Genomic DNA, 25,055 nt, shown 5'->3' on the forward strand with positions numbered 1-25,055 from the left:
ACTGAGCGACTGAGCTGAACTGAAATAAAGAGACTCATCATTGTTTTTATGGCCACAGATCAAGGATTTTTTTACTCCTGCTCTGCCAATTAGTGTAGCCTATTTCTCACAACCCTCCTACCCCTATTCTGTACTATCAAAAAAATTCCCAGTTCAGTTCAGTCACTCAGTCATGTCTGCCTCTCTGCAACCAGAATTTTTCAGATTGTGTTCCTCAGGACCCTAGGGGCTCATGCAGTTATCCCATGAGCTGCCTCAAGGAATGCCAGGGAAGTTCAACAGGCAGAGCCTCCCCCTCTACCCCATCCCGTTTTCCACCAGAGTAGCTCACTTTCGTCTGTAGATTACACTGCAGTTCTATGTAAGATCTCTTGGCGACTGTTTCTGCACCTAAAAAATTTACAAAAATTCACTGCTTTGATAAAGTCAACTTGGATCCTCCCCCAAGGACTCTTCTGTGGTCCCCAGGTGGCCTCCAATTTATGTACCTTGGTATCTTACCATATATATGGTGTGGGCCTCTGAGAGATTCTCTAAGAAAAGAGAAGCACAGGGTCATATAATCACGGAAAAAAGCCAATCAAAAAGTGGGCATACCATACGCGCAAGGTATAGATTTTTAAGTTCTTGATCCTTTCCATTAAACTGTGGATCTCAGCTAGAGTTGAGGCAGGGAAAGTGGAACACTAAAAGTATCTGAGACTGCTTTTGCTGCTGTAACGATTGGGGACCATCATTGTGAACATTAGGGGCCAGGAATGCTAAACATCTATAATATGCTAGACAGTTCTGTACAATGAGATTGGGCCTCTCTACCAGAAGGCTAATACTACACTTTAAAACTACTGTATAACAATGGTCTATTCTCTTAACATAGTAAATCATGGGGAATGCTCCTCGAATTCTCCCTAGAGGTTAGAGAATGCAGATTTATTTATATAAATTAGTACATCATATTGTCATAGCATAATAACGTTAATGTTGTTGGTTAGTCACTAAGTTATGTCCGACTCATTGTGACCCCATGGACTGTAGTACACCCAGGCTCCTCTGTCTTCCACTGTTTCCCGGAGTTTGCTCAGATTCATGTCTGAGTCAGTGATGCTATCTAACCATCTTATCCTCTGCCGCCCCCTTCTTTTGCCTTCAATCTTTCCCGGAATCGGGGTCTGTTCTAATAAGTTGGTTCTTTACATCAGGTTGCCAAAGTATTAGAGCTTCAGCAACAGTCCTTCCAATGATTAATCAGGATTAATTTTCTGTAGAATTGACTGATTTGATCTCCTTGCCATCCAAGGGACTCGCAAGAGTCTTCTCCAGCACCGCAGTTTGAAAGCATCAATTCTTCAGTGCTCAGCCTTCTTTATAGTTCAGGTCTCACATCCATACATGACTACTGGAAAAACTATAGCTTTGACTGTATGGACCTTTGTTGGCAAACTAATGTCTCTGCTTTTTAATATGCTGTCTAGGTTTGTCATAGTTTTCCTTCCAAGGAGCAAGTGTCTTTTAATTTCATGGCTACAGTCACAATCTGCAGTGATTTTGGACCCCCCCAAAAATAAAATCTGTCACTACTTCCACTTTTTATCCTTCTATTTGCCATGAAGTGATGGGACCAGATGCCATGATCTTCATTTTTTGAATGTTGAGTTTTAAGCCAGCTTTTTCACTCTCCCCTTTCACTTTCATCAAGAGGCTCTTTAGTTCCTCTTCCCTTCCTACCATTAGAGTGGTTATCATCTGCATATCTGAGGATGTTGATATTTCTTCTGGCAATCTTGATTCCAGCTTGTGATTTCATCCAGCCCGGCATTTCACTCTGCATGATTTACTCAGCATAGAAGTTAAATAAACAGGGTGACAATATACAGCCTTGTTGTAGAAGTTACATAAACAGGGAGACAATATATATACAGCCTTGTCGTACTCCTTTCCCAATAGTGAATCAGTCCATTGTTCCATGTCTGGTTCTAACTGTCACTTCTTGACCTGCAAAGAGGTTTCTCAGGAGACAGGTAAGGTGGTCTGGTATTCCCATGTCTTGAAGAATTTTCCACAGTTTGTTGTGATCCACATTGTCAAAAGCTTTGGCATAGTCAGTAAAGCAGAAGTTTTTCTGAAACTCCTTGCTTTTTCCATGATCCAGCGGATGTTGGCAATTTGATCTCTGGTTCATCTGCCTTTTCTAAAACCAGCTTGAACATCTGGACATTCTCAGTTCATGTACTCTGGAAACCTAACTCAAAGGATTTTGAGTATTACCTTGCTAGCATATGAAATGAGTATAATTGTACAATAGTTTGAAGATTCTTTGGCATTGCCTTTCTTTGGGATTGGAATGAAAACTGACCTTTTTCAGTCCTGTGGCCACTGCTGAGTTTTCCAAATGCACAGGAGAAGGCAAAGGCACCGCACTCCAGTGCTCTTGCCTGGAAAATACCACAGATGGAGGAGCCTGGTAGGCTGCAGTCCATGGGGTCACAAAGAGTTGGACGCAACTGAGCAACTTGACTTTCACTTTTCACTTTCATGCATTGGAGAAGGAAATGGCAACCTACTCCAGTGTTCTTGCCTGGAGAATCCCAGGGATGGGGGAGCCTGGTGGGCTGCTGTCTATGGGGTCGCACAGAGTCGGACACGACTGAAGTGACTTAGCAGCAGCAGCGGCAGCAGCAGCAGGCATATTGAGTGCAGCACTTTAATAGCATCGTTGTCTAGGATTTTAAAAAGCTCAGCTGGAATTTCATCACCTCCACTAGTTTTGTTCATAGTAATGTTTCCTAAGGCCCCCTTGACTTCACACACTGGGAAGTCATTGAACATAGAATTAAATCACCATTTCCTCATTCCATACTTTCTGAGCATCATTTAGAGGCTCATATGTATCTGCTGCTGACTGTTTCATCCCCTACATCAATTGTAGTCTCATTGTAAATTAATATATTAGCTAACAGGTTCTTACACATTGGTATCTCAACAGTTTGGGTCAATGTAAGGTGGTCGGTGAGACAGATCTATTTTCACACACTGAATCAGGCTTCAGATCCTGTAGAACAAAGGACTCCTAAATCAAAGGTCTACTTAACCCAGGGATTGAACCTATGTCTCCTTAATTGCAGGCAGATTCTTTACTACTGAGCCACCTGGGAAACAAATCTAGAATAAGCCACAAAGTTTAAGCCACTTTAGAAGGCTCTGGATGGCCTCTGACCTTTCCTTGTATATCACTGCCTTAACCTGAACCTTATTCCAAACTATAACACAAACATTCCTCCTGTAGAAAGTACTTGGCCAAGAGCAGATTAAAGATTTAACTTTGGAGTATGGCTTTTGAAAGCATGTGAATGAAATTTAATTTATATTGTCATCACTGTGAATCCGGATGGCATCTGGAAATGGCACTGAACGCGTTGTGTTAAATAGAAGATTAAGGTATATGGCATGATACGTTAGAAACAAAAAATGCAAACCCTTTTAAAATAGTTTTTATTTGTTTTATTTCTGGCTGCACTGGGTCTTTGTTGCTTTGCGGGGGTTTCTCTAGTTGCAGAGTGGCGGCTACTCTTCGTTGCGGTTCTTGGGCTGCTCATTGCAGTGGCCTCTCTTGTTGCAGAGCACGGACTCTAGGGCGCGTGGACTCAGTAGTTACAGCTCAGAGGCTCTAGAGTGCTGGCTCAGTAGTTGTGGTTCATGAGCTTAGTTTCTCTGAGGCATGTGGAATCTTCCTAGACTAGGGATCGAACCTGTGTCCTCTGCATTGGCACACAGATTCTTATCCATTGCACCATGAGGGAAGTCCTGCAAACACTTGTATGTAAGATTTTTCTCTAGCATTCCACTCATTGTTAATAACTTCTTCCTTTTTGCTTTTATGTAACTTTACTTATGAGAATCTTATAGAATATGACTAACTCATAAAATTTTAATACAGTTGGACACATGACTAAAAATATCACCTGTTAGTATAATTAATAATCAACTGTAGGCTTCAGAGCAGAACCAAGTGGAGTTAGGAAAAATAATTCCTTTGAGAAAACTGTTTGCTAATCCAATGTGTTATGGGAAGGACTGCCTTTGATTCAATAGTCTATCCCAGGGTTGAAGTGATTATAATAATCTTTGAGGATTCCCTGATGTCTCAACTGGTAAAGAATCCTCCTGCAATGCAGTCGATCCCGGTTCGACTCCTGGGTTGGAAAGATTCCCTGGAGAAGGGAACCACTACCCACTCCAGTATTCTGGCCTGGAGAATTCCATGGACTATACAGTCCATAGGTTCACAAATAGTCGGACACAACTAAGCGACTTTCACTTTTATGTGAATTCAGTATTCTGTTACAAACAGATATTTCTTTCTGAGTGACGAGAAGTCATCAACAGTATCTAATTATATCCAGAATAGAAAAGCAGCAGTCAAAAAACTGAGTATGTGCAATGAACACTGATGAACCATTCTCTTATTTTTGTTAACATCCAACAATGTATTTTCGATGTGAAAAATACTAAACCTAAGTATAACAGCAGCCTAATAATGACTGCCATTTTTTGAGTACTGGATATGAACAAGGCACTTTGTCAAATGAAGATGTAGTGTTTCTTTTAATCTAGAGAAGTCATTAGATAGTTGTTTCTAGATGAAGATAGCATGTTCCTTAAAATAGATCTTTGTTGGAAAAAGCTTCATTTCTTAGATTTTTGGAGTTATTATTCAAATGTACAAGAAGTGAATGGTAACCATTATCTTGGAGGAAGGATGTAGCAGAACCTTCTGTAAGCTGACAAAGGTTTCTCCCTGGCACTAGGAAAAGTTTAGTAAATTTACCTAGAGAATAATGTCCTTTTGGAGAGAAGCAAGACAAAACCCCTCTGTCTCCTTTTGAGGCTCAACTCTACTGAAGCTTCTACAATGTTTGGGAATGGCACAAACTGAGATTTTCAGGTGGAAAAAAACCAAGGATACCAAAGAGCAGTTTGGGATGAGGGAAGGGGGCATATAATGATGAATAGGATCAATATCCGACCCACTACCTCTGTACAGAGTTCACCTTGGAAGAATTTAACTCAGCCCAATAATTGGGTTCTCAAAACTCCTGGAAGCCCCCTTTAGTTTATATAAGACATGCTCAGCTATCCAAAGCTCTCTGGACAAATTGAGTAAGGGAATGTGAAATTTTGAGAGGGTAATTATAAATATTTGTCCTGCCCTTGCAAACATAAATCTAGGTTTCCACAGAGACTCATAGGCGTAACAATTTCTATTTTGCTTTTTAAGCCAGCTTGAGGCAGACCTGAGGGTGACTAGGGAGTAACAAGGGTTAGGTTTTTCTGAGGTCAAGCCCCTCCTCTTCCATGGATAAAGAAACTCATGGGATGTGATGGTTGCCATTTTTAAATGTGCAAGTTGGGTAATAAACAACCACAGAGAATCCCCTCCTCGTTTATTACAAAGGGAGTGGTTCTCCTGGTAATGCAGATTGTGAATAGTTCACGACATTTCTAAAATTATGTTGTGTTTTATAATGTATACTATAATATATAGTAAATAGTATGCACTCAATACAAAATCCATAGTAAAAAGAGAGCTATACTCCTGGATCACTGAGGTGCATCATGTGTTAGAGCAACACGATCATGCAGAAATCACGGCTGGGTGGAATGTCAGACACAAGATTCCATGTGTGTGCTATCCTTCTCCATTCCTGCCCTTCCAAGCCTCACCCCTCTTCTATCCCAAGACTGTCAGTAACAACACGTGGGTCCTCCTGTTTGCTGACAGGCTATGATAGCACTTAGATAATGGGCCCCCTCAGCCTCTAGGAGATGCCATGCTCTCTCCACACAGCTGGGCTTAGAGGCGAGATTCCTGTCACACAGACACAGGCAATTAAACTGACCACAGCTTATTAGTGCCACTTAGTTCAGAAACAGTGAATCTGAGGCTCTGGGAATAAGAAAGAGTCTACTCCTTTGAGATGGACTTGATGATCTCTGGAGGTCACTTCCATGTCCTTTTAAAAAGTAATGAAGAGGAAAATGCAGCTCAAGACCAGACTTCGTAAGAGTTGACGTTTGGATGCATGTGCTTCAGACATCCACAAGGCAGAACTGCCTCCTTACCGAGCCTACCACTGGAGAGGGCCTGATAAGGACCACCAGTGATTATCAGATCACCTGGAGGTGGATTTTCATTGCTCTGGGAACAAAGCTCAAAATACCTAACATGATCTCTTTCACCTTCCTTACCTGGACCGGTGAACCTTCCAGCCTCCTCTCTTCTGACTCTCCCACGTGCTGCATATAGAGAAGACAATAGGCCACTACCCACATGATCCAAATATTCAAGAAATTTCAACCAAAATTTCAACAGAGGGATATGTGTATATGTAAACTGTCATTTTGGCTTGCTGATCCAAAATGCATGTGAAGTGCAAAGAGCCAGGGATAGCAGCTCAGAGTCAATCTTGAAGAAGAGTAAAGCTGGAGGAGATACAATATGCACTCTCAAGGCATATTATGAAGTGATAATGACAGTGTGGTGTAGGCATAATCATATACAAATAGGCAGACTCACACGTGTGCATATAAATGATGACAAAAATCATGTTGCAGTACAGGAGGGAAAAGGTCATCATTACACAAATGTTGCTGAATTAACTGCACATCCCTAACAGAAAAGAAATGAACCTCGACCCCCACCTTTTACTATACACAAAAACCAACTCGAGATGTTATAGATCCACATATGAAGTGAGAAACCATAAAACTTTTAGAGGAAAACATGGGAGATTATCTTGGCATAAACAAAACAATTTTAAATAAGATATGAAAAGTACTAGCTATTAAAAAAATAACAAACCTGTTCATCAAAGAACAGTAGTAAGATAGTAAAAAGGCAAGCCACTTGTAAAATGTTTGCAATTTAAATGGTTTGACAGAAGACCCAGATGTATCAAAAATAGGTAACCCCTCTATTTCAATAAGAAAAAGGCGCACCAACCAATAAAACAAATGGGTAAGGGATTCAACAAGATGTTTTACATAAGAGAGGATAGAAACCATGAAAAGTTATTCAACCTTATTAGTCATCAGAGATATGCAAAAAAAATTATGATATCTCTGCACACTCACCAGAATGACTGAAATTTAAAAGCTTGACAATACTGAAGCCCGGTGAGGATTGATACAATTTGAACTTTTATGTACTGCAGGTGGAAATATAAATAGAAACAACCAGGTTGGAAACTCTTTGGCAGTGTTTTTAAAAACTGATTATAAGCAAAACCCATGACACTGCAATTCCATTCCCAGGTATCTACATATATAGGAAAGGTACATAAGAATACTCATAGTAGCAGCATTTGTAATAAGCCCAAACTGAAAACAGCCCAAATGTCTATCAACAGTTGAGTGGATAAATATATTGTGATGTATTCAGACAGTGGAACGCTATAAGTAATGAAGATGAATAAACTATAAAAGTACACAAAGTGTATGAATCTCACAATGTTGAAAAAAAGCTAAACACAAAGCAGTACGTACTACACAATTCAGCCATCTACATAATGTTCTAAAACAGGCAAAACTAACATACTGGGATAGAGTCCATGTAATCCTCATCTCCAGAGGGGCTAGTAATGAAGGAAGCATGGGGTGCAGGGTGTTCTGGGATGCTGGGTATATTCTGTGTCTTGACCTAGGTGTGTTGGTTATGCAGCTGTGCCCAGTTTGTAAAAGTCATCAAGCTATACAGCTGATGTGCACTTTACATATGCAATGTTTGAAATAAGATAATTCACTTTTTATAAAAGTATTTGAGGAAGGAATCTGCAATGTTTCCACTTACTCTTGTTTGAGGGAGGCCCTGGTTCTCTTCAAACTTAGCCAAGGGAAGCTGCTGGGGACACTGTTTAGGAGGAAAAGGAGATCTCTGTAGAGTAATAACTGTTTCCATTGGACCATGGGTAGCATGTGATTTCATTATGTTATTCTCTCTAACTTTGTATTTGCCTTTAATCTTCCATAATCAAACAATTCTTTTTCTAAAAATCTATAGAGTATAAAACCTGATTTGCACCAAAGCAAATCAGCAGCCAGTGTAGTCTCTTTCTACTCTGTCTAGTATGTTAGCTCCCTAAGGAAACATCTTTGATGCTTTTGAACTGTGGTGTTGGAAAAGACTCTTGAGAGTCCCTTGGACTGCAAGGAGATCCGACTAGTCCATCCTAAAGGAAATCAGCCCTGAATATTCATTGGAAGGACTGATGCTGAAGCTGAAACTCCAATACTTTGGCCACCTAATGAGAAGAACTGACTCCTTGGAAAAGACCCTGATGCTGGGAGAGATTAAAGGCAGGAGGAGAAGAAGATGACAGAAGATGAGATGGATGGATGGCATCATCAACTGGTTGGACATGAATATGAGTAAACTCTGGGAGTTAATGATGGATAGGGAGGCCTGGAATGCTGCAGTCCATGGCTTTGCAAGGAGTTGGACACGACTGAACGACTGAACTGAACTGAAAGAAAATATCATCATCAGAGCTCTTTGCTTACATTGGAAAGCTCCCTTTGTTCTTATGTATTCTGTTTTTCTCTCCTTGGAACTAAAGATGTTCAATTTTTCCTCTCACACAAGACTCCCACCAGCCAATTATATCATCTTCCATCCCAGTGCCGGAGCCTAATGAATGACCAAATGATGAATATAAACTTCAGTGAAGAACGTGTAAGACAATAGATAAAACTAAAGAACATGAGCTGAGAATAGACTAAATGTCAAGCTAACGCGAGGTCCCATGCCGAATCAACAAAAAGGAAGTGATTAATTATGGAGTGGAGCAATAGAGATGCATGCAAACATTTCAGTGAGGTGCAGTGATGCAGCTTAAAGTCCAAAACAACAGGCCAATTGATTTTGGGGTGGGAAAATATTTTTTAAATTCATATTTCACATAAATATTACCCTATTTTTACCACAAAAAATTATCAAGAAATGCTTTAAAAGATCGATAAAGTAAAACTGCAGATAAAAGCTACAGATAATTTTATTTCCTATATACCAAGATATTCTTCCTAAATTAACAGAAGCAGCGCTTTGTAAAATTGATTTAGTTTGTAAAAACAAGGAGAGAACAGTTGCCATTCAAGAAATCACACAACCCTCTATGTAAAAATACCCTAACTCTGATTTAGTTTTACTTTGAAATTATTGTTTTTATGTACCTTTTTATAACATTTTTATACTGTTCTCACTTCAGGCTTAAACGTTTGTTCATTTTTTACTCCTCTTCAGTCTGGGTAAGGTACCCGGCTCTCCCAGGAATGGAGCAAAAGTGAAATTTCCCTTTGTCCTCACAATCTAATTCTACCCCTATCTCGCCTCTTCACCAGAGAGAGATTAAAGGGAAGTGGGTTCAGTTTCCTCACCAACTAAATTACAGTCTCCAGTTAGAAGTTGGGCAAGCTGCAAAAATAAACCTCAAATGTAGTTCAGTCACTTGGAAATTCTAAACCAGTATGTACTCCCACCAACCCCGAGCCCCGTGCTGTGCATACTAAGAGACACTGGGCTTCAAACACGGCAGGGAGGAGGTTTAATGATGTTCCGCTGGAGTAATAGAGGATCCGTGTTTCTTTGCAGTGAGGAAATTCACTGAAATTAACTAAGAAAAGAGCTGAAATACAAAACATTTCAATTTTTTTAACTTTTTTTTTTAACTCTTCATCGGTGTCTGTACTTCTGCTAAGCACAAGGCATAGAGGTGGAGAATAGGACGGGATCGGGGACAGTCCAAGAACAGCAAGGCCAAGCAAACAGGCTGACCCATTTCTAAGAGATTAAGAACAGAGCCTCAGGTTTCTTTGAGGATACTCAGCTCCCTTGTAGCAGCACAATATAAGGGTAATGATAGCTTGTGCTGGCTAGTTTCCAGCAGGTATTGAGGACGTATCCTTATCCATACTTGGAAAATGTCTAGAATTTAAAATGAAATACAAGTAATCACATGAGTAGGGGCTGAGATTTGTCTTTATCTGCAGATTAGACTCCCAGCATAAGGACATAATGGCATGGAGAGCATGGAACAGCAAGATGAAAAGAACGAAACCAGAAACAGTCTTCTTAAGCTATACTTGCTAAACCTTTTTAACTATTAAGTTTTTTAGGGTGGAAAATTAGTGTGAGTGAAATTAGTATCAAAAGAAACATCAACTTCCTTATTGATATTATCATTTTCTTTATATAATTACTTTGGGGGTTTCCCTGGTGGTTCAGACAGTAAAGCATCTGCCTGCAATACAGGAGACCTGGGTTGGATCCCTGGGTTGGAAGGATCCCCTGGAGAAGGAAATGGCAACCCACTCCAGTACTCTTGCCTGGAAAATTCCAGTGGAGGAGCCTGGTAGGCTACAGTCCATGGGGTTGCAAAGAGTTGGACATGACTGGGCAACTTCACTGGTATATAATTACTTTAAGTTAACTGTATAGTAAATATGTTTACAAATAGTTTCAACCAATAGTGAGAGCTCTCACAGCCTAAGCTATTTTGTTTTTGTGCTATAGCCAGAAGACTTGCCTAGAATTGGCAGAAACTGTCCAATATGGATGTAGCTGGTTCCAGGACTGATTTTATCCATAAGTCAGACTCTTTCTACCTTTCTGCTCTCATCTTGAGCATATTGATTTTCTTCTTGAAGCTTGTCTCTTTATAGTAAGAGGATGGTGATTTCAGCTTCAGGCATCACTTCTATATGCAATTACACCCCAAGACAGAAAAGCCCATTTCTCCTCAAGTGTCTTTTTTTCTTATAAATTTTTCTGAGAATCTTTCAGCAATCCTGCTGTATCTCATTGGTCAGAACAAAGTCATATGCCTAAAGGTAAAATTAATCACTGATGAGGAGAATAGACCATTCCTGGTCTAGACTCATCATGATTTGTTTCCTGGGGCTGGATGGCCATGCTTCTTAACACCTAGACAAAATAGGGATTCTCTTAACATGAGAGAAGGGAATATAGCCTGTTGAAATGGCAACAGATTCCATGTGCCACAGATACTTTCATAAAGTTCTGAATTAAGGGGTCTACCAGGTATGATTACAGGTAGATATTGGAACTAGGTATATAAATATTAACTATGACAAAGACAGTCCTGTTCCCACAGCGGGACAACCAATTCATAGTAGTGTGTAAGGAAAGCTTCTTTGAGTAACTACTCTGTTCCTGTCACCTGTGTTATGATAAGATACAATTATGAAGACATCAGTGTCAACCCTCAAGGATCTCACAGTCTGATATAGTTTTGAGGTATGATCAAGATTCTGGTGAGTAAGAAATCAAAGTGATAAGATAAGAAAAACTAAAAAAACGGACAAGATGGAATTCCCTACAGTGAAAGATTATAATCTAGGTTAGGGAATAGAACTAATGCTAGAAAATCAACTAGAGAGTAATTAGATAAAGTTGAAATAGTAGATTAGGAATTCTACACTGAGGGCAGATTTAAGTTGTTTGGAGAGCAACAGAAAGTTTTTGAGGGCAGTAGTGATATGACCGGATCGCGATAATGGGAGATGAACGTGACGCCACTAGACATATGGTGAAAACCCTGTGTCTGGCACAGCCACTGTAGTTGCTATGAAGTGCATAACTTGGAAGCACTAAGAACCTAAACTCAGGTTGGGATCGTGGTTATGGAAATAGGGGGTGGAATAAAGATAGATTTTAAAGGAACAATGGTCAGAGTTTTGTTGACTGCAAAAGACAGAAATGAAGGTAAATCCAATAATTAGAGCCTGGATGGCAAGAATGCCTAATAGCTTCTCCCAGAGAAGCAGTAGCCCCAAGTACTGGATCTGATCATCCTCCTGAGGTTCCAGGGCCATATGGAGTGGGGTGGAGTGGGCTGCAGGATGTGGTACCAAGTGTAAATAGAATCAAGTTAAGAAAGCTGTAACTAAAAGTTAGGCAGTGTCAACCTAATTGAGGTGTCAACCTGAAAATTTAGGCAGAGAAGCTTGATCCAGATAAAGGACAAAGTTCAGACACCAGAGGCATCAGACATGGAAAGAAGTTATTAAGTATGAAACCTTGGGGCAAATATACAAACAAGGTAATATGGTAAAAACAAGCATCAATATGTCAGTAAACACAATAAATGTACATGAACTAACATTGTTTTCAGTTAAATGACAAAGATTAGAAATATGAATTTTTAAAAATATTATCTATTAACAGTTAACAAGAGACATACATGAAAGATAGGTATGGAAAGGAATGAACTTGTCATCCCAGTTAAATACCAATCAAAAGAACATGTGTAACAACATCAATATCTGACAAAACTTAAGAAATAAAGTGTTACTAAGAATAAAACAGTAATCACATAATTCAAAATAGGTTTAAATTACCAGAAATATATAAAAATACTGAATTTATAATAGTCATAAAAATACCAAAACTTAACCAGAAGAAAGTTTGTTTTGTTTCTATACATGTCAGATGATTACCAATGGATATTTGTTGTGCAAGGTGTAAAGGTCATCAAAGCAATTAACTGATCCCTGTACCCACCACTCGATTTACATAATACTCAGAAAGAAATGAACAAGTTCACTGTCAGAGTAGGAAATGTTAATATACCTCTTCCAGTAATTTTTAAAGATAAAACCATCAGTAATGGTTTGGAAGATTTGGAAAAACACAGTTAGCAAGATCAATCTAATAATCCCACCATGTATATTTAGCTTTTTTCTTCCCACAGCACCCATAACACAAATCCTGTACTTCAAGATCTTGGCTCTGTTGCTGCCCCCACAAGAAAACACATAGTTGTACCCTCTTGCCTTGGCCCACATAGCTCTCCAGCCTCCAAAGGGACAGAGTATCTTGACATGTATGGTCATTTATTTTTCTTTGGTTTTATTCTCTTTGTTCATATGTTTGCAGTTGTTTAGTAAGCCGACTGGTGGCAGAAATACAGTTCAAAATTTAGCAGGGCCTCAGCAAAGACCCTACTAAAATTAAAGCAAACTAAAGATTGACTAGGGTTTGCCTGATAGCTCAGATGATAAAGAATCTGCTTGCAATGCAGGAGACCCTGGTTCAATTCCTGGGTTGGGAAGATCCCCTGGAGACAGGATAGGCTACCCACTCCAGTATTCTTGGGCTTCCCTGGTGGCTCAGATGGTAAAGAATCCACATGCAATGCGGGAGACCTGGGTTCAATCCCTGGGTTGGGAAGATACCCTAGAGAAGGGCATGGCAATCCACTCCAGTATTCTTGCCTGGAGAATTCTCATGGACAAGGGAATCTGGCTGGCTATTGTTCAAGGGGTCACAAAGAATCAAACACATCTGAGTGACTAAGCACAAAGATTAACTAAATGAATTTCCTTGTTTTAATTAAAAAGTAATGCATGTTCATTGTTACAAGTGAGCAATCCAAAGATGTATGAAAAAAATGTAGCTCTCTGTCTTCTCCTCCCTTTTAAGGTGGTCCAGATGACCTAACTATATCCATATACTAAGTTATCTGTCCAAAATTATTCATATTATTTGGGGGGAAGTAAAGGATTTTTTCTACTGAATATTAGATATATTGCTGCTAAGTCACTTCAGTCGTGTCTGACTCTGTGCGACCCCATAGACGGCAGCCCACTAGGCTCCTCTGTCCCTGGGATTCTCCAGGCAAGAACACTGGAGTGGGTTGCCATTTCCTTCTCCAATGCATGAAAGTGAAAAGTGAAAATGAAGTCTCTCAGTCGTCCCCGACTCTTAGTGACACCAAGGACTGCAGCCTACCAGGCTCCTCCGTCCATGGTATTTTCCAGGCAAGAGTACTGGAGTGGGGTGCCATTGCCTTCTCTGATTAGATATACTACATTACATTAATTAGAAGTATTTCTATATTGAACAGATCATGACAATTTTTCCCAGATTAATAAATATGAATCCAACTCATTCCTTTTACTGCCTGTATGACACCTTATAATATAGACGCCTCATAATTCTTCATCCCTTTTTGATTGATTGGTTTGGGTTTCCAGTTTTCCTGCCTCCCAACATGGTGCCTTTTCTTTTCTGTAGGACAAGTTACCAAGAGGGGAATTTGGGAGTCCTCTTTTATTATTATTATTTTTTTCTATTTAACAAGGTCAATTTTCTTTCTTTTTTTATTATTTTTTTTTACTTTACAATATTGTATTGGTTTTGCCATACATCAGCATGCATCTGCCACGGGTGTACACCTGTTCCCCATCCTGAACCCCCCTCCCACCTCCCTCCCCATACCATCCCTCTGGGTCATCCCAGTGCACCAGCCCCAAGCTTCCTGTATCCTGCATCGAACCTGGACTGGCGATTCATTTCTTATATGATATTATACATGTTTTAATGCCATTCTCCCAAATTATTCCCCCCTCCCTCTGGGAGTCCTCTTTTAACTTTAAAAGTTAGTTCTGTTCTCTATGTCTGTTTCTCCATTGCTGCCCTGAAAATAAATTCATCAGCGCCATCTTTTTAGATTTCATATATATGTGTCAGTATGCGATATTTATATTTCTCTTTCTGACTTACTTTACTCTGTGGAATAGGCTCTAGTTCTGTCCACCTCCTTAGAACAGACTCAAATGTGTTCCTTTTATGGCTGAGTAGTATTCCATTATATATATGTACCACAGCTTCTATATCCATTCATCTGTCGACCGGCATCTAGGTTGCTTCCATGTTCTAGCTATGGACATGGTGGGAGGAGAGGAGGGAGAAGGGGAGATGTACGGACAGAGTAACATGGAAATTTACAATATCGTGTGTAAAATAGACAGCCAACAGGCATTTGCTGTATGACTCAGGGAACTCAAACAGGGGCTCTGTGACGGGCTGCAGCATAGGATGGGGAGGGGCACGGGAGAGAGGTCTGGGAGGGAGGGCACATGGGTGTGCCTGTGGCTGATTCTTGTTGATATATGACAGAAAACCACAAAATTCTGTAAAGCAATTATCCTTCAATTAAAAAAAAATTTTTTTAAGTTAATTGTTATCTTACCAAAAGCCTGCTGTAGATCACTTCCCTACAAGCAATACGTTGAAGGGGCTGCTTCCTATCTTCTGTGTACTATTGTACCTTTTAATTTTTATCAATCTGAAATGTGAAGACTAGCATCTCATTGTTCCTCTGGTCTGCATAGCCCTAGTCACCAGGGGCAATAAGCCTTTTCATGTATTAACTGTGATTTACACAATTTTGTCTGTGAGCTGTCTGTCTATATTCTTTGCCCATTTTTCTACTTATTTCTACAAGTCTTAGAAATACTTGTTCACCGTATGTTCTTTTATGTGAGGTGGAAGTGACGGAGGAGGTGGGGTGGCCAAGACAGTCCTCGTTGACCTCAGTTATTATGGCTTTGCCTCAAACCTCCCTTTCACTTTGGCTGTAAAGACATGGTTCCATCTCTCTGGGAAGTTGAATGCTTCCATTTAAAAAAAAATTTTTTTTTAAGGCAAGAGAAGAAAGGGGGAGAAAAGCACTTCCCCAGAGCACATAATCCTCTTTGCTACCCATGAAACCTGCTGCTGCTGCACAATTCATGTGGGATTTATATTCTGGCAACCAAAGAGTACAGTATAAAACCCACCTGCAGAGACCCTGCAGTCTGGAGTGCCAATGTTCAGGAACCATCCGCTTAATGTCGTGCTGGTCTATTGAAAAACGTGGACTCCTCCTGATAGTCTCACTTGAGGGAATAGAAGCCCCAAGCATCGCAGCCGCAATGACAGGGCCCCTGCCCTTCCTGACCACCCTTTGAGTCCACCTTTTTACACAAGTCCGCATCTGTCTTTTCTTCCCCGGCCTTGCACCCCACTCTTCCTATTTCACAAGTGTCTCATTCACTTTCCTAATCTTAATGAGCTTCAAGCTGGTTTTTTAAAAGGTGGGAAAAAAATGGTAAAAGAAGCCTCATTTTGCAGCCAATATGCCTCTAGCAGGCTTTCCCACAGAGAGAGAAGAGTGAGTCTCAAGACTGTGGGGAGGCTGACCCGCAAGGCAGGAGGCAGCTGTCTGCTTTTATTAAAATGCCACCTGGGCCAGAGTCTGATTTCTTTGAGGACCAGTTGACTATCGTCCACATGCAGGACCTGTGACACACGCTTCTGCCGCTTTTGTCCCTAAGCCCTCAGGTCAGTTTTAGGGAGGAGATTAAAACCCTGCCACCCGCTGGACGCGGCGGTAAAGAATCCGCCTACCAATGCAGGAGACACAAGGGATGTGGGTTTGATCCCTGGGTGGGGAAGATGCCCTGGAGGAGGGCATGGCAACGCACTCCAGTATTCTTGCCTGGAGAATCCCGTGGACAGAGGAGCCTGGCGGGCTACAGTCCCTCACTCTCCTCACCTCCCGCCTCCCTGACTTGGTCTGGCCCCATCAGCTGCTCTAGAAGTGGACCAGCACATCCAGTTCAGCACAGTTCCTGTTTGTCTCTTTCCTCGTTTCCTGTGTGTGGTGGCAGTTTATTCTCTGATCCTGTCAGGAAGTCCTCCAGAGAATTCCAAGAACTTGGTAACATGAATGCACTTGCATATATCAGCCCACACAGAGACCAGCTTGAAATGTCAGATGATTGCTGCGTTTGAGCAAATACTAATCTATGAGCAGATTTTAAAATTAAACCATATCCCAAGAATAGAGCTTGCATTTAGGATACTCCTTTTTTCTTAGTCTAATATTTTTTTTGTTTTAATCTTAAAGGAAAACCATGCCTAAACAGTTTCTTCCCCTTCCCTCTTTTAAGAGATGTATTGAGGTGTCAGTTCAGTTCAGTCGCTCAGTCGTGTCCGACTCTTTGCAACCCCATGAATCGCAGCATGCCAGGCCTCCCTGTCCATCACCAACTCCTGGAGTTCACTCAGACTCATGTCCATCAAGTCAGTGATGCCATCCAGCCATCTCATCCTCTGTCGTCCCCTTCTCCTCCTGCCCACAATCCCTCCCAGCATCAGAGTCTTTTCCAATGAGTCAAGTCTTCGCATGAGGTGGCCGAAATATTGGAGTTTCAGCTTTAGCATCATTCCTTCCAAAGAACACCCAGGGATGATCCCCTTTAGAATGGACTGGTTGGATCTCCTTGCAGTCCAAGGGACTCTCAGGAGTCTTCTCCAACACCACAGTTCAAAAGCATCAATTCTTTGGCGCTCAGCCTTCTTCACAGTCCAACTCTCACATCCATACATGACCACTGGAAAAACCATAGCCTTGACTAGATGGACCTTTGTTGGCAAAGTAATGTCTCTGCTTTTCAATATGCTATCTAGGTTGGTCTTTTAATTTCATGGCTGCAGTCACCTTCCAAAGTGATTTTGGAGCCCCAAAAAATAAAGTCTGACACTGTTTCCACTGTTTCCCCATCTATTTCCCATGAAGTGATGGGACCAGATGCCATGATCTTCGTTTTCTGAATGTTGAGCTTTAAACCAACTTTTTCACTCTCCTCTTTCACTTTCATCAAGAGGCTTTTTAGTTCCTCTTCACTTTCTGCCATAAGGGTGGTGTCATCTGCATATCTGAGGCTATTGATATTTCTCCTGGCAATCTTGATTCCAGCTTGTGTTTCCAGCATTTCTCATGATGTACTCTGCATATAAGTTAAATAAGCAGGGTGACAATATACAGCCTCGATGTACTCCTTTTCCTATTTGGAACCAGTCTGTTGTTCCATGTCTGGTTCTAACTGTTGCTTCCTGACCTGCATATAGGTTTCTCAAGAGGCAGGTCAGGTGGTCTGGTATTCCCATCTCTTTCAGAATTTTCCACAGTTTATTGTGATCCACACGGTCAAAGGCTTTGGCATTGTCAATACAGCAGAAATAGTTGTTTTTCTGGAACTCTCTTGCTTTTTTGATGATGCAGCAGATGTTGGCAATTTGATCTCTGGTTCCTCTGCCTTTTCTAAAACCAGCTTGAACATCTGGAAGTTCACAGTTCATGTATTGCTGAAGCCTGGCTTGGAGAATTTTGAGCATTACTTTACTAGCATGTGAGATGAGTGCAATTGTGCAGTAATTTGAGCAGTCTTTGGCGTTGCCTTTCTTTGGGATTGGAATGAAAACTCTTGTCTCCGTAAAAGCTCACCGATTCTAAGTGTGCAGTTTGTAAACTTTTGGTAACTGTAGTAATTGTGCAGCCATCCCCACAATCCAGTTGTAGAACAGCTCCATCACCTCAAAACTTCCCCCTTGATAATTGGAGTTGATACCTGCTCCTACTTCCAACCCAGGCAACCGCTGATCTGCTTTCTGTCTCTGTAGTTTTGCCTTTTTCTAGAAGTTTCATATAAGCAAAATCTCACAATACACAGTCCTTTGTATCTAGCTTCTTTCAGTTAGCGTAATGTTTTTGAGGTTCATCCATGCTCCTGCCTGTATCGGTGTTTCGTTCTTTACTGCAGCAGCATAGTATGCCATTGCATGGTGATACCACATTTCATTGATTCATTCACCGGCTGACGGACACTGGGGTTGTGTCATGGTTTTGACTCTGGCACCTCTACTATGAACATTTGCATGTAAGTCTTTGTGTGGGCGTGCTTTCATTTCTCTTGGGTAAATTCCAAGTAGTAGAGTTGCAAGATCATGTGGTAAGTGTATGTTTAACTCTCTCAGAAACTGTCAAACAAATTCTGAAGACATTTGTTAATAAGTCTCATCTTTTTAAGGTCGCATTTGTCATGAAATTACCCAGTCTAAAGGAATAAATAAATAAAAGTTCTGAGCAGCATTTTGTGGTTTTTAGGACAGGAATCATGGGCAGTCGTAGTAATGGAACTAAGGAAAGGGAGCAGTCTTACGTCTTCTTCCATTCCTTCTCAGCCTTCATGCAAGAGCTCTTTAGAATTCTACTGACAAAGGAAAAGTGCACAGCCAACACCAGCTCTCAGTCCTTCAGTCCCCTCTTTCCTTGTCCTGCCTCTGTGGGCCACCACTGAAGGCGCCCCTTTCAGATTTCTTTGGCTAAGAAGACTTCAGTGAGCCTTGCTAGGGGGCAGGAACAGAGGATTCTGGGTGCACATGCCTTGTTGGTCCTATGGACACCAGCGAAGTGGAAGCTGCTACAGTTATTGGGTGATGACTGCAGATTGTGGACTCCTGAGATCAGGAGAGAAGTTAGTCCTCACCCGGGTGGTTTGGGAAGACAAGGCCATAGCCACAAAAAAAAGAGATTTTTCAACTTCAGTTGTGCTACTTACAATTTTATGACCTTAAGCAAATTTTTAATCTTTATAATTCTCAGTTTTCACCTGACAGGGTTACTGTGAGGATTAACTGGGATAATAATAGAATGCATATAATGTAAGGTCTTTGATGGCAGGAAATCTTTGTGTGAATCCCAGGAGCTTAGAACAGTGCTAGGCACGTAGGAGGTGTTTAGCAAATGCTCACAGAGTGGGTAAAGTACTTAACGTAATACGTGATACCTACAGGGATTATTCATTCATTCACTCATTGAATCTTTTGTTTAATATTTATTGAGTATCTACTATATCTTTGTTGAGAGCTGAACTGTGCCACCAACATATGAGTAGCTGATTAAGACAAGTCAAAATGAAACGGTCTAGCCTTTAACCACTTTCTGTGATAATATTAGCATGAGGTTATAGTAGAGAAAGCACAGATTCCCCCATTATTCCACTCTCCCTAGAGAAGGACACTGGCGAGGGTTAGATGGCTCAGCCCAGACATGGGGAATTGTCTCACTATCAAGAGTCCTGGTTGAAAGACTCCTGCCATGTTATGGACCCCAGAGCCGTGCGGTGGGAGAGGGGTAAAGGCGGAGAGGAAATAGCTGGAAGACAAAAAGCACTGAGTACTGAGCAGAGTGGAGAAAATATCTTCAGATTTTCATTTCTCCAGCATCTACCCCGCCTCCCGCCGCCTGCAACCCCACTCCCAGCTCTCAGAGGCACCTAACAAGGCCTCTACTTAAGGATCTTGATAAAGAGACCCCCCATGTAAAGATCCCTTGGCTGCAAATATAAATACCTGTAAGAGTTTGACCAGTCAGGGGTAGGGGGTGGGAAGGCTGATGATGTGAGTCTGATATGGGGAGGGCAGACTTTCTCCATCAGATTTTCAGGCAGAGCCTTGGTAAAGGCCTGTGGTTGGGCCTGAAAAAAATCACAACACAGGCTTCTGGCCAGGAGTCAAACTCCTGAATGCTGCTGTTAGTGTGGATGTGGCCTCTGTCTTCACAAAAACCTGCAAGCTATTGAGTAGGCAGAATATAGACAAACAAAAAAATCGCTCACTGCAAATTGTGACGAGGGCCTGAAAGTGTCAGATGGCTGTGGGGCAGAGTCTGGGGCAGGAGACAGCAGATGCTCCTACGCTGGCCTGAGCGCTCCAGCTCGCGCCGCCTGAGGGGAGGCCTGAGCTGAGGATGGAGAGGAGCCTGCCAGACTTGGAGGGGGCGGGCAGGGGGGGCAGGGGGGGCAGGGGGGGCGGGGGGTGGGGCGGGGTTGGGGAAGGGGGAGCACACAGGAAGCTAAATAAGTGTTCATTCGTCCCCGCTTTGTTCCATCAGGCTTTAACTAATTAAGGATGCTACGCTTGAGGGGCAATGTGACTTCTGCGGTGGCTCATCCGAATCTGTGTAATAATCCTCCACTCGGTAGCAATTATTTCTTTGATGTATGAAACTGGTGCATCCAGTCGAATCTTATCTGTAGTTATGCAGATCTCAAACACACATGAGTCAGATGTTCCTAGGATCCAAATAATCTTTTATAAATCTGAACAAACCTCTGTCGTGTAGCTATACGGGAGGGCCAGAAGAATCGATTTAGCTAAAACTCCTTGGTGCTCTCGATCTCTTTGAATATTAGAGCCTGGAGATGCTGCAGAAAACAGTGGTTAAATTGACTTTAGGGAGGAAAGGTAGGGTGTCTGGTTATTTTCCTCTGAGAGGTTCTGGAAGATGCCCTATACCCCTCAGCCTCTCTTCTTTAAGCCTCTGACACAAAGTTGACTGTCAGGAACAAACTGCTCCTTCAGTTAATTGTGAAAAAAAAAAAAAACATGTACACACAGTACAAAGCGACTGGCAGGTATTGTAAATCTTGTTTTTGCTCAAGATTATTTATCTTTCTAAAAAGTCTGCTCCCTTTCATGTTCATTGCTTAGCGGTCAGCTCAAAGGAGTCAGTCCCTTGCACAAAGTCCCTAACATTACGCACCTAAATTTTCAAAACTTTGTTTTGGACGAGGTTGGACTGAGGTACTCAACTATTTATATCCCAGATTTATTATTTCTTAAATTAGTTCTGTTGGGCACTGCAGGGTGGAAGTGGGGCCCTATACTGGAGGAGGTATGTGGGTGCTGGAGGATCCCACGAAAGCACAAGCACACAAGTTGGCATGGGTCCCTCCGGAGCGGAACGCCACCTTAGGACTTTCCTGTAACTCAGTTCGAGAGATGAGCTTGTTAAAAGGAATTCTGGCCAAGTTGTGAGAGTGTAGACATCAAGTGAACTGTTGGGAGCAAATTCTCCCTCAAGTTTTCCTATGACCTGGGCTAAGTTACTTACTCAATCTCTGTCTCACCATCCTTGTTTATTAAAAAAAAAAAAATAAAAGGATTTGAGATTAATATTTTCTACCTTAGAAAGTTGTTCTGAGAATTTAATTCATAGATAATGCTTCAAGTCGCTCTTACCTCCTATTGCATTGGTCTGTGATTCCTTTTCAAAGTTAACTCCAAAATCTCCTACCCCACTGTAGTTTTCGAAGCTTCTAAATGTGAAATTTAAAGGAAAAAAAACATTTTTAGGAGTCTCTGTCATGTCTCACGCAAATGAGAATTAGCAGTTCTGTTTGCAATTAACAGAGTCAGTACGTAGCTGAGAGCGCTGCTGTCCTCGGAAGAAAGCTCTTCGAGTGGCCGGGAGGCTAAGCCACGCCTCCCAGAGCCCAACCAGGGAGGCGGCAGGGTTAATTACGTACTATAAACCACCTAGTGGTTTCAATCCAATTTAAAACGGTCTGGATGTTTATAAAGCCTTATTTTTAATTTGGCTTTGACAAAGTGCTATCTCAATTTTAACAATCCCCCTGAGCTCTGTGACTCATATCATCAGAGATCTGACCTTTCAGCAGAAGCGGGAAAGGATCTTAAGTTGTTACCTTGACAACACAAGGTAAGCAGGATGCTTTGAGCTCTGGTGTTTCTGCTATAAATAATCTGTCTTTGACCAGACACTGGCCAGAGAAATATTAACATGAACACAGAGAGCAATGAGCTGGGTTGGCGATGGGGAGCATCTGCATTTCAGGAGACTGTTTTAATCACCATTTTTAGGAATTATTCCCAGAGGCACTTTTGAAGCAATTAACCAATAAACCGATAAGAGAGAATGGCTTCAATTTCTAAAAATGGGAATCCACACAAATGAAGATTGGTAATACTTGATTATGTGAGGGTTTCTCTATACTTATGTGTACCATTGTCTAAATTCTGTTTTCCTTCCAAGTATTTATTCTCTGGTTTCCCAACAGCCTGTAAAACCGAACAGAGAGAAGCTAACAGTGAACTTTGGCCTTTCGGCCATAACTGATTTGATGTTACCCTGCACAATAGCAGGAAAGGAACAGCAATAAAACTGGGTGGCTTTTAAAACATTGTGGATTATTAAAGAAAGAAAAATCAAAGCCTTTTGGATTAAAGTAACAAAATACTACGGAATTTTTTTTAACCAGCTATACTCTTGGATCGGTTTGAGATTTATGGCTGTGATTATCCTTTTGCTTGCTGACGTAAATTAGTCTTCTGGGAAGTCCAGGTTATTTCTCAATAAGCTTTAATAGTCTGTGAGTCAGAGTAGGTGCTGCTTATAATGAGTCTTGCAGGATTTACAGGATGGCAAGGAAGAAATTGAGGAAGCATGCTCGTCTAGTGGCCTTTGTAATAGTGCCGAAAAATATTTTCTGAATAAGAGCCTTTGCTCCAGTACCTTCTTGCTGCTTTTTAACATAATTTACCCAGGAAGATTTCCTAAAGGTACCTTCCAGTTGCATGAGATTCTATATGACTATTAATGCTTCTTCTTGTTGTGGGGTCAAAATATACACCCTCAGACTCATGTGAGCAAAATAGGATAATGATTTGTTTTTCCCAATTGATCTTGTTTTCTTAAATTCTTGCTCTGATGATTGCAAGGGAGCTGCTCTAAATTAAGAGACACTTAAAGAGACATTAACAACCAAACATAACATGTCACCCTTGATTAAACCTCAATTCAAACAAGCCAACAGAAAAAGGCAATGTGAAACAATCAGAGACATTTAAAATGGACTGTATATTAGATGGGAGAAGGCAATGGCAACCCACTCCAGTGTTCTTGCCTGGAGAATCCCAGGGACGGCAGAGTCTGGTGGGTTGCCGTCTATGGGGTCGCACAGAGTTGGACATGACTGACATGACTTAGCAGCAGCAGCAGCATATTAGATAATTCATGAAATGGTTGTTAATTGCCTAAGTGTGATGATAACATTGAGGTAATATTAGAAATTGTATTTCTCGATATGCCTACTGAAGTCCATAGAAGCAAAATGGCATGAGGATTTGCTGTAAAATATTTTTTTTAAAGAATTGAGTTATTAAGGAAACAAGAATGACAAAAACTATAACATGAATAATTTATATATGGAATTTATTATACTATTCTATTTTTCAAGTTTCAAAATATTCATAATTAAAAAAAAATCTTTTCTAACCCAAAGCAGTGTCTCTCCTCTTTTTCAAGATAGTGCCTTGTAAAGATGGCTAGTGTCTTCTTGGAATAGAGGATGGTATGAAGTCTGACTCTCAGGGCATTCTCCTCTCTGGGTCCTCTGCTTCTGAAGAGACTGTGACTTTCAGAGTTGAGTCAGGTTAGCACGTCGTGGTTGAACCCTCATGGTTTCCCCCTTGCCCACTTGTCTCTTTACTCTGCGTTTGGTTGTGCTGCTGATGCTTGGAGGCCTAGCTCTGATGACCAGAAGATTTGGGGCTTGGCTGATCCCTGCTGTGGCTCCCAGCTCCAGAGCCATAGTGCCGGTCTGCACCGAGCCCTCCTGGCCAGTGAGCTCACCAGCTGCTCAGTTCAGTTCAGTTCTGTGGCTCAGTCGTGTCCAAATCTTCTCGACCCCGTGGACTGTAGCACACCAGGCCTCCCTGTCCATCACCAACTCCTGGAGCTTGCTCAAACTCATGTCCATCGAGTCGGTGATGCCACCAGCTTGGCATCACTGACTCACCAGCTGATATCTTCAGTTATTTCCACATGCCGGCCCCTCACCCCAGACACAGAAATGTCTAGATTCCTAACACTCTGGGAGAAAGCCATGGAGAATCAATGGAGCAGAGAGGATATTGCATACAATCTCTTAGCTACTTTTCTCAGCCGATTTTACTCTCCTTCCCCCTGCCTGTTGGATGCAACGGATAGTTTTAACCCCGGGGCTTCTCTGGGAAGCGCAGTCTTTTCAGATGGGCCTAGAGAAGGACAAACCAGGACTTTTTCTGAAATCAACTCAACACACCTGAGTCCTTAAACCCTTCATAGCCAGCCTCTTGGGCTTCTCTTCCTTTTCTGCCTAGCCTGGTTACCAGGCACAGAAAGGCTTCCCCAAAGGGCATGGTGTTCACAACTGTGGTTTCTCATTAGAATGTGTGCTCATGATCTGTTTCCCTCACTAAAATGAAAACTCCATGAGGGCAGAAATCGTATCTCTTTTATTTACTGCTGTATGCTCAGCATCTAAAGCAGTGTTTAGCACATGTTAGGTGCTCAATAAAAACATATTGAATAAATAGTTAGTGAGCAATCACTGTATACAATTTTCCATAGCACTTATTTTGGGAACCATACATGCTTTAGTGTAAATACTTTGTTAATGTCTATAGCTCCCATTACAAGTTTTGCTGAAACTTGCCTGGGGAAAGGTTTCCCAGGTGACTTGGTGGTAAAGAACTCACCTGCCAATGCAGGGGACACAGGGCAGACAAGTTCGATCCCTGGGTCAGG

General features: G+C 41.5%; 1 long non-coding RNA gene across 1 annotated transcript in view; it reads left to right on the forward strand.

The window, feature by feature from the left end:
• The first annotated feature begins 22,046 nt into the window (after positions 1 to 22,046).
• The window catches only part of LOC129639927 (uncharacterized), a 69,187-nt gene continuing 66,178 nt past the window's right edge, over positions 22,047 to 25,055 (forward strand). The window contains exon 1 of the long non-coding RNA XR_008708676.1: positions 22,047 to 22,187. This is a non-coding gene — a long non-coding RNA (uncharacterized LOC129639927). The remainder of the gene's footprint in view (positions 22,188 to 25,055) is intronic.

The sequence above is a fragment of the Bubalus kerabau genome, chromosome 1, assembly GCF_029407905.1.
Source record: "Bubalus kerabau isolate K-KA32 ecotype Philippines breed swamp buffalo chromosome 1, PCC_UOA_SB_1v2, whole genome shotgun sequence".
NCBI classification, from domain to species: domain Eukaryota; kingdom Metazoa; phylum Chordata; class Mammalia; order Artiodactyla; family Bovidae; genus Bubalus; species Bubalus kerabau.